The sequence below is a fragment of the Camelus dromedarius genome, chromosome 9 (genome assembly GCF_036321535.1).
Source record: "Camelus dromedarius isolate mCamDro1 chromosome 9, mCamDro1.pat, whole genome shotgun sequence".
Classification (NCBI taxonomy): Eukaryota; Metazoa; Chordata; class Mammalia; order Artiodactyla; family Camelidae; genus Camelus; species Camelus dromedarius.
In genome coordinates this window covers 21219113-21227884 of record NC_087444.1, presented here as the reverse complement: position 1 = coordinate 21227884, position 8772 = coordinate 21219113, and the positions used below count along the sequence as shown (strand labels likewise).

The 8772-nt window shown below is 46.5% G+C and overlaps 1 long non-coding RNA gene across 1 annotated transcript in view; it reads right to left on the bottom strand.

Moving 5' to 3' along the window:
- Nucleotides 1-5737: 5737 nt before the first annotated feature.
- The window catches only part of LOC135322019 (uncharacterized), a 49610-nt gene continuing 46575 nt past the window's right edge, over nt 5738-8772 (bottom strand). Inside the window, exon 9 of the long non-coding RNA XR_010382252.1 lies at nt 5738-8241. This is a non-coding gene — a long non-coding RNA (uncharacterized LOC135322019). The remainder of the gene's footprint in view (nt 8242-8772) is intronic.

Below are 8772 nucleotides of genomic sequence, written 5' to 3'. Positions count from 1 at the left end.
GGCTTCAGGGTGTGGCAAAGGTGATGTGGATTACAGACCATCAGAGCTCTGTGGCCTTCCATCTGCCGGAGGCTCAGATCACAGTGACTGATGGGGGAGAGGGTTAACAGAGACAGCCTGCCCTGTCATTTCCCCTCAGACCTTCTCAGTTCCAGCTCCTGCCTCCCAGCTGCCATCCTAAACCCCAGGACTGGCCCTCCTCCTCTCTCCTGGGTTCTGAGGTTCGCCTTCCTGCTCCATCTCTTAAATCCATGAAGGAAAGAGAAGGGAGAGCAGACTCTAGGCTGGGTCTTCAGGAGAGATGTCAGAGGCCAGTCAGAGCTGAGCTGAGCTTTGTGTGGGACCCGCTTTTGATAAGGAGGGAGAAGGTGGATGGATGCACTAGGCAGAGGGTAACATGGAATGATGCACAGATAAGCCTGATAAGAACATGGGCTCCAGATGGGGAGGAGGGTTAGGGAGGCAGCATGGGGCATTTTGCGATGACCTTAAATTGACTTTTAACCTACAGCGATGAGAAGTCATTTAAACTGAGGGGATACTAAGAAGGGGTAAAAAATAAAAATTAACATGTATAATTTTAAAATAATAGCTAATACGTACACTTTACAAATTATGGTTTGCTTCTTCATCTCCAGTCCTGTGGAGACAGATGTATTCCATCTGGACACAGGTGTTGGATGGAGTGCAGCATTCTCAATGTCCAAGTCCCGGCTCTCACTGGGGCTTCCTTGGGTGAAGAACGTCAGGTCCTCTGTGGAGCTGATGAGGGAGGGATGGGAGTGCCTTCTCTCTGTGTCGTCCACTCCAGAAATGACCAGGCTGTCACCGGGCAATGCCCTGCCCTGTCAGGGCAGGGCCAGAGGAGGAGGCAGGCGGAGAGCAAGGTTATGTGAGACCAGCGGGGGAGGAGGCCCTGGAGATGGCCCAGCAGCCCAGACAGCGACAGTGGTTGATGGTGGAAGAGAAAGTGCTCACCTCTAACCTCCCTCCAGGTGCTGCGAGCGCCCCTGGGAATCTCTGTCCACCTCCAGCTGGAGAGACAGACAATTAGGCCATTTCAGCTCAGACCACACAGACCGCTTAGGAGTCACCCGGCTTTTCTAACAGTACAGACTTTTCGTGGGACGTTCAACAAAGGGTTGAAGTGTGTTTGTTACCAAACACAATGGGATCAGTTATACTGGAAATGTTTTTTCTCCTCAGTGAGAATAAGGAGGAACGGGAAAGACAGGTGTGATTAGGGAAAGGACTAGTAGTCAACTCTGTGTTGACTTTTGTCTGGCTCCGCTTGTGCGACGGGAGAGCGGTGTGCACCGGGCTGGTGAAACACTCATGTGCACTTTGTGGGCGTTCGGGGGAAGGTATGAATGAGCCGGCTGAAGAAGGAACAGAATGCTTTGCCACAAACTCGGACACTGTTTAGCGGAAGGTGTCTAGTTAGGAATGTTGTGTATTTTTCCACCTGGCACTCCCCCTTCCCGTTTTCTTTCCAGAGTCTCAGACAAAAGGTAGCCCCAGAGAGAGAGGGACTTCAATTTGTGTAAAATTGGGCATGTTGTCTCTCCGTTGGTTACAACTCTACAAAGTGTGAGCCTGGAAATGGATTTGAACCCTGGGATTTACAAAACTTTGGATTTATATAAAATACAGTGTAATAATGAAGACCATAGATGGTGGGGTCTAATTTCCCAGGGACAAACCCTTGGATGAATTAACACTATACCTTGGGTTTCCCATCTGTAAAACAAAGATAATAGTACCCACCTCAAAGGGCTGTTGTGGGTTTAAAGGAGATAAATGAGGTCATGTACTCAGTAAATATCAGTGATCATTGTTGTTAACAAAGGTTTTAGGAGGCATGTGCAGAATACTTAACTGTGCAGGGGCAAGGCCAGAGCAAATCCCAGGGGATAGCAAATTACAGAATCATATAACTACTGAACTTGAAAGAGACTTTCAGAATCGTTCCAACCCTTATTTGGTACCAGAAACTCTTCCCTACCCACTTGTCTCCCTCGGTGGTTACTCAGGCCCTGTGGTACGCCCACGCCCAGCGATGGGAAGCTGCGGTCTTGGGCCCGTGCCAGAGAGCTCTGTTGGAAAGTTTCTCTGTATGCTGAATCTAAGCTTCATCTTTTAGAACTTTCACCTACCAGCTTTGTTGCTTCCAGAGTGATGGAGAATTGGCCCACAGAGCACCTTTCAAGTCTGAAATGATCATCGCTACAGTTAATCCTCTCTAAGTTAACTTACCCTGCTTTCTCTATTCTTCAAAAGACATGGCTTCTAATCACATCACCCCCCTGGTCCTGCTTCTCCTAGATCAGTGATTCTCAACTGGGGTGACATATCTGGAAACATTTTAGGTTGTCACAAGAGGGGCAGAGGTGCTACTGGCATCTAGAAGAGGCCAGGGATGCTGTGACAGATCCCACAATGCACAGGACAGCCCCCACCACCAAGAATTATCTGGCCCAAATAGTCAATAGGGCTGAGCTCAAGAAATCCTGCCCTAAATATATGTTAATCAATGTTCTTCTTCAAGTATGGGCCCAAAATGTGCACAGAAGAGTGTCAGCTAACCCTGCCATTGGGCTGTCATTACTTTGCTATTAGCCTGAGACTTTAGTTTGAAGTTATTGTGGTCAGTTAAAGCCCCCTTTCGTGTGTTGCTACTAACTCAGGGATGGCACACAGAGGGCCAGCATGCACGCTTAGAAATCTCTAATCAGTGGGGGCCCTCTCTCCTGCTGAGCCCCGAGGCAGCCTTGCAGACTTTTCCAACACAGTATCCAAGGACACCACTATCAATTATTCAAAAGAAGTTAGCATGTGAGATGGGATCTATTTGCTGGACGTGTCTCCCTGATTTTGTGGCGTTGGGTCCCTGATGTGATGTAATCCTGGAGCCTGTGCGTTGGAGGAGCATCCCCCATCCCCCACAGTGCTGTCTCACGACCCCTAGTGGCAGCTCGAAAGAAGAGGGGATGCCTTGACCTGACACAAGACACCCAAGTGTCTCACAGGCAGTTTTCTAAAATCCCTTTCCTGAGCACAAAGCCATGCTGCCTGCTGTCAGCATGGACAGAGCAGGGCTGCCCAGAAAGGATGTCCTCTCTCCCACACACACTCCTCAAGCTCCACGGAACAGCTCCTCCTCTTTGCCAATTTCTTCCCCGACCTCCACTCGCCACTCTTGACACTCATACTCTCAGTTCCCTGGATCAAAACTGGCCTTGCTTTTCCCAATATAAAGTGATGCAGGAGAGGAAAGTAAAGATGGGAAACAGGATCTACACCCTGGATTTGTCAGGAGAAAAAGAACTTGAGTACAGCCATCTAAGTTTCTCAGAGGCCTAAAACCTACACCAATCAATATGTAGAAAATGGTTATGGGGTGAGGGTAGAGCTCAGTGGTAGAGTGAGTGCTTAGCATGCGTGAGGTCCTGGGTTCGATCCCCAGTATCTCCATTAAAAGTGATAAATAAGTAAACCTATTACCTTACCCCCCCCAAAAAAAGTATTTTTTTTAATTAGAAAATGGTTACATAATTTTACCTTGAAGCCCAGTGCTTCACATTGTGTTTAAAATAATTCCTTTTCTCCTTTTCTGGGGGGGAAAAATAGAAAGAGAAACTTTTTTGGATAGGCTGAAATAGATGTCTTCAGTTTCAGCATTCCTTCATAAGCCTAGTCACTTTGTTAGTTTACACAGTAATACGTCTGATTTATTCAAATATTGACTTGACTTACTCAAGTATTCTGCTTGTAATATTTAAAACAATTTATTGAGTTTAATCGGACACTCAACTCACTCAGTTTTCAGAGTGTGAATCATTTATCAGGTACAGCAGTGGAGGTCAGCTAATGATCTATAAGGAATGTGGTATCTCTCAGTTTCCTAAGTATCTGAGAAGGAGGCAGAAACTGGAGAACACAGAAACCATTAATGTCTGAATGAAACAAAGAGCACTTTGTGTCTTCCAGGATGAGGGCTCGACACCACTGCGTAGCAGATCCAGAAAGCCCTTGTTTGCAGAACCTGAGCTGGAGGAGCTGTGCGGGGTGGGGCTGCGGGGAGCCTTCCCAGCTTGTGGCCTCCTGCCAGGTGGGACTTCTTCTAGAAGTATGGCTCACAGGGGCACAGGCTCACAAGCTGGACTCCCTGGGTTTGAGACCTGGCTCTCCCATTTTCTAGCTGTGAGACCTTGGGTCATTTACTTAAGCTAAGTTACTTAAGTTCCCTCCTGTAAAAAGGTAGCGATGGTGGTACTCACCTCACAGGACTGCTGTGGGGAAGGAGCAAGGCTGTCTGTATAGCACGGGTTCACAGAACCTGACCGACAAGCACTATTGTTCTATCGCCCTCGTGGGCCTCTGATTCAATGAGCATTTGTCCCTTTGTCTCTATCCTGGTTGATCTCTTGGTAATTCACTCATACAGTCTGTCTGCTGCAATACCGATTTCTATGGCACCAATTAGCTTGTATGTGGTTGGAAAACAGGGGAAGGAGAAGAGTTGAACACGGATGTAGTGTTGGTTCACAGGCAAGTTTTCCGCAAGGCAAGGCGAGATGAAGTAGAGACGAATGACAGCTTCAGTGGGAAGGGATCAGTGTGGCTTTCTGGGGTTTTCTTCTTTTAATTTTAAATGAACACCTGCACGTGGGACTCCCTTCCCAGAGAAGCACATCCTGGCCTCGCACCTCCCAGGTTCCACTTCCCCCGTGATACCCACCTTCACAGCAACCTCACTGGCTTGCAGCATCTTAAGTCCAAGTCTTCACTCAGTTCTTTCTGAGCATTTTTAATTTCCCCCAATGCAGCTTCTGGGCCTCCTGAGCTGCCTGCACTGGCTGTCCAGGTTATCTCCCAAGGTATCAATTACTGTGTCTCTTAGAGACCGATGACAGAGTCACATAGGTTTTGAATGGTCTGCCCTTAACCCTGATTTTTCCCATAAGTCCTATTACTGTCATTGTGTGACTTTTGTAGAATGTGAGGCTTTTCAGGAACACAGCATAGCATGTCTCAACAGAAATGCCTCATTTCTTTCAAGTGCTGTAGAAGGCGGCAGCCACTGAAGCAAAATCATGTGAAGGAACTGAACAAGGCTGCCCTCGGGGAGCGTGAATGTGTTTGCAGGATCCCAGGCTGCAAGGCTGGTCCCTCCCCTGCAAGGCTGCAGACCCTGAAATCACCTTCTCCTGGCCTCGAGCACTAAAGTGTGATGCTCAGGTCCTGACCCCATCCAGTGTAGCAGAAATAACCACTTTTCTTTCTGGTTCTGTCTTGGAGAGAGCGTACAGCAGTATGAATTAACTACATAGATTTCTGAATAAAGCCTTTCTCTTTACTTTCTTTGAAATTTGTTCATGAAAATACACTTTGATTCTCAGGCGTAAATAAGTCCTACCTCCCTAGAATTCCTGTGAGAACTTGTTCCCTTCTTTACTGAAGCCCTGACCACCTTACGTCTTACCAGAGTGACATGTGTATGTGCGTTCACATGTATGTCCCTGTATGTTGTATTTGCGTGTGTAAGTGCGTGTCTTACCTCAGTCATTGAGGACAGGCACTTTGCTTACTTCATCTATTTCCTCCATATTGACCAAAACAATGCCTTTCGCGTAGTAAGTACTTAATATATGTACCAAATGGACAAATCCTCCACAGGCATTGACTTCCATTGGGCCCCCTTGGAAGGAGTTTCTGACAAATGTGTGCTGTGAATTACAATGCAGTGGTTAGAAGACATGGTTTTGCATGAAAAATTTCTTGTAGCATAGTTATTGGAAATTATTCTGGGGAAGTCAAAACCAAAAAGCAATATAAGAACACCTTGTGTGAAATATTTTATTCATCTTTTTAAAAAATTAATAAGCAGCAGACAGGAATTATTTCATTTGGCTGCTCTGATGGTTCCTGCTTCTTTCCAAGGTCCTGGAGGGTGAGTTGTTTCCCAAGGGAATACCAGTTCAGAACAAACCTCAAGGGGATTTCTGCTTCGACAGGGAACTGGCTGACAGATGGCAGGGTTCTAAGTTCACAGCAAGGGAAACATATGGGCCTGGGGGTTAAGGGAGACGGGCTCAGCCGCTTTGACTGAAACACACAACCTCCACTCGTCCCTTCCTATTGGTGAGTATCCAGGTATCTATCCAGTATCTTTGCTGTCCAACCCCCACCTTAGGGGGGATCTATGATGTACTCCAGTGTGGCTGGAGTGCAGGGTCCCAGAGGACGTGTGGGGAGAGGCAAGGCTGGAGAGAGAGGGCAAGACCCCTTTTGGAAGGCTATGTTGGCTACATCAAAGAGTGGATTTGTATCATGGAGGAGATGGAAAGGCACTTGAAGTTTTTTTTTAATTGAGGTATAGTCAGTTTACAATGTTGTGTCAATTTCTGGTGTACAGCACAGTGCTTCAGTCATACGTGAATATACACATATTCATTTTCATATTCTTTTTCACCATAAGCTACTACAAGATACTGAATATATTTCCCTGTGCTATACAGTATAAACTTGTTTATCTATTTTATATACACCAGCCAGCATCTGCAGATCTCAAACTCCCAGTTTATCCCTTCCCTCCCCCCTCCCCGCTGGCAACCACAAGTCTGTATTCTATATGAGTCTGTTTCTGTTTTACTTATGAGTTCATTTATTTTTTTTTTTTTTAAGATTCCACATATGAGTGATATCACATGGTATTTTTCTTTCTCTTTCTGGCTGGCACTTGAAGTTTTAAGCAGAGGACTATTACGATTAGTTTTGTAATCATTCTTACCAATAGCTCAGTAGCTAACCAATGGGTGGTCTCCATAACCATTTCCATCAGCACCACCAAGGAAGCATTAACTTAGAAATATGTGCTTGTTATAGGACCATAGCAAAAACAAAACAAAACAAAACACAAGAATGAGAATAGCTAGGACTTATTGAAGCTTTCTGTGTGCCACACCATATCCTAAGCGATCTTTTAAAATGCGTTAACTCAATCTTTGCACGAAGGAGCGGACACTTGAGGTCACACAATTACTGAGTGGCGGTGCTGGGACTTGAACACACCCAGGCCAGGTCCAGAGGCCATGCTTGTTACATTACAGCACTCAGCTGTCTCAGTGGTCACCCCCGTCCTGGCTCTCAACTAGGTTGTCTCTCCCCAGCCACGCTCGCACAGAAATTCTGAAATCGCCACTGCTTCTGGCTGTGTGAAGGATGGGCTGGAGAGTTCTAGACTAGAAGCCGGACTGTCAGGAGAGTGTTACAGTCACGCTGGTGAGACACGGTGGTGACTGGGAGCAGTGGTAACAGAAAGGGAGAGGATATGAGAGATGAAGGAGAACAGGACTTGGTCAGTCAAACAAATGAGAAAATGCACATTGCATGCTTAGCCTAGTACATGCTATTTTTGATATTTCAAAATACTGTAATATTTTTACCATTACCAGTTGGGTTATTCTTCAGATTTAAGTCAGAGCTTTTCTATAGTAAATACTAACATATGAATAGCCCTTTCTGGAATGTGCAACTTTTATTGTAAAATCTGATCTTAAAAAACTCGTTTATATCGGTTTTGGAGAGCTGCTGTAACAAAGTACCACAAACTGGGTGGCTCAAACAACAGAAAGAAAGTGTGTCACTGTTCTGGAGACTGGTAGTCAGGAGTCTGCAGGGCTGGTTCCTCCTGAGGGCTGGGAGGGAGAATCTGTTCGAGGCCTCTCCCCCGGCTTCTGGTGGTTGGCTGGCCATCTTTGGTGTTCCTCGGCTTATAGGTCTCTGCTTTCATCCTGACATGGTGTTTTCCCTGTGAGTGTCAGTGTCCAAATTTCCCCTTTTCATAAGGCCACCAGTCATACTGAATTAGGCTCCCCCAACTCCGGTATGCCAGTATGTCATCTTCACTAATTACACCTGCCATGATTCTATTTCCAAATAAAGTTACATTCTGGGGTACCGGGGCTTAGGACCTCAAAGTATGAATTTTGGGGGGACACATTTTAACCCATAGCACCTTTATAGCAGGTAGAGAAGAAATTACTCTTATTCCCATTTTAAAGGTAAAGAAACTGAGTCTCAGGGAGCTGAAGTAACTCACCCAAGGTAAACAAATTCCTGGGTCACAAATGCAAGTCTGCTCTCCAGTTCAATAGTCAAAGGGAGCCAGATAGTGCCTCTGGCTGAGTTTGTCTGGCTGTTCTCACACACCTGGACCAGTAAGATCTGAGGTCACACCTGGGTGTGTAAAGAGAGGGGAAGTGGTCACATGTGGTCTCTTCTTGCAATCAATTGCAAATAATCTATTGTTAAAAGCTTCCTTTTGCTTATTTAATTGCTGCCCCTGTGGCTGTACCTCAAGATGGTTTAACCTCGAGGGGAACTGTTGACTCAAATTGTTTCCTGTGAATCTGTTGTTTCTCCCCGTGGGCCCATCCCTGAGCTGAGGGGAGCTGGGTACAATGAGCCTATTCAGGATAGCACGTAAAATGCCCTGTGTTCCCCTTTTCTCTATAAGCAGCATTCTTTGCCCCCTTGTGCTTTTCTTTTGTCCTGCCCATTGCGTAACATCAGTATGGGTGTGGGGAGTGTGTGAGTTGCCAGCAATGAGAGTGTGGCCGAGGACACCTGCCTGATGACTTATGCACAAGAGCAGACGGCGCTGGGCAAGCTTCCCAGGAACTGATCTGCCACCATGCCAGCGCTGGCCTGCACCTTCTGTTCTGCCCGAGTCCCTCTCACCAGCTAAAGCTGGTGTACCCTCGTGGC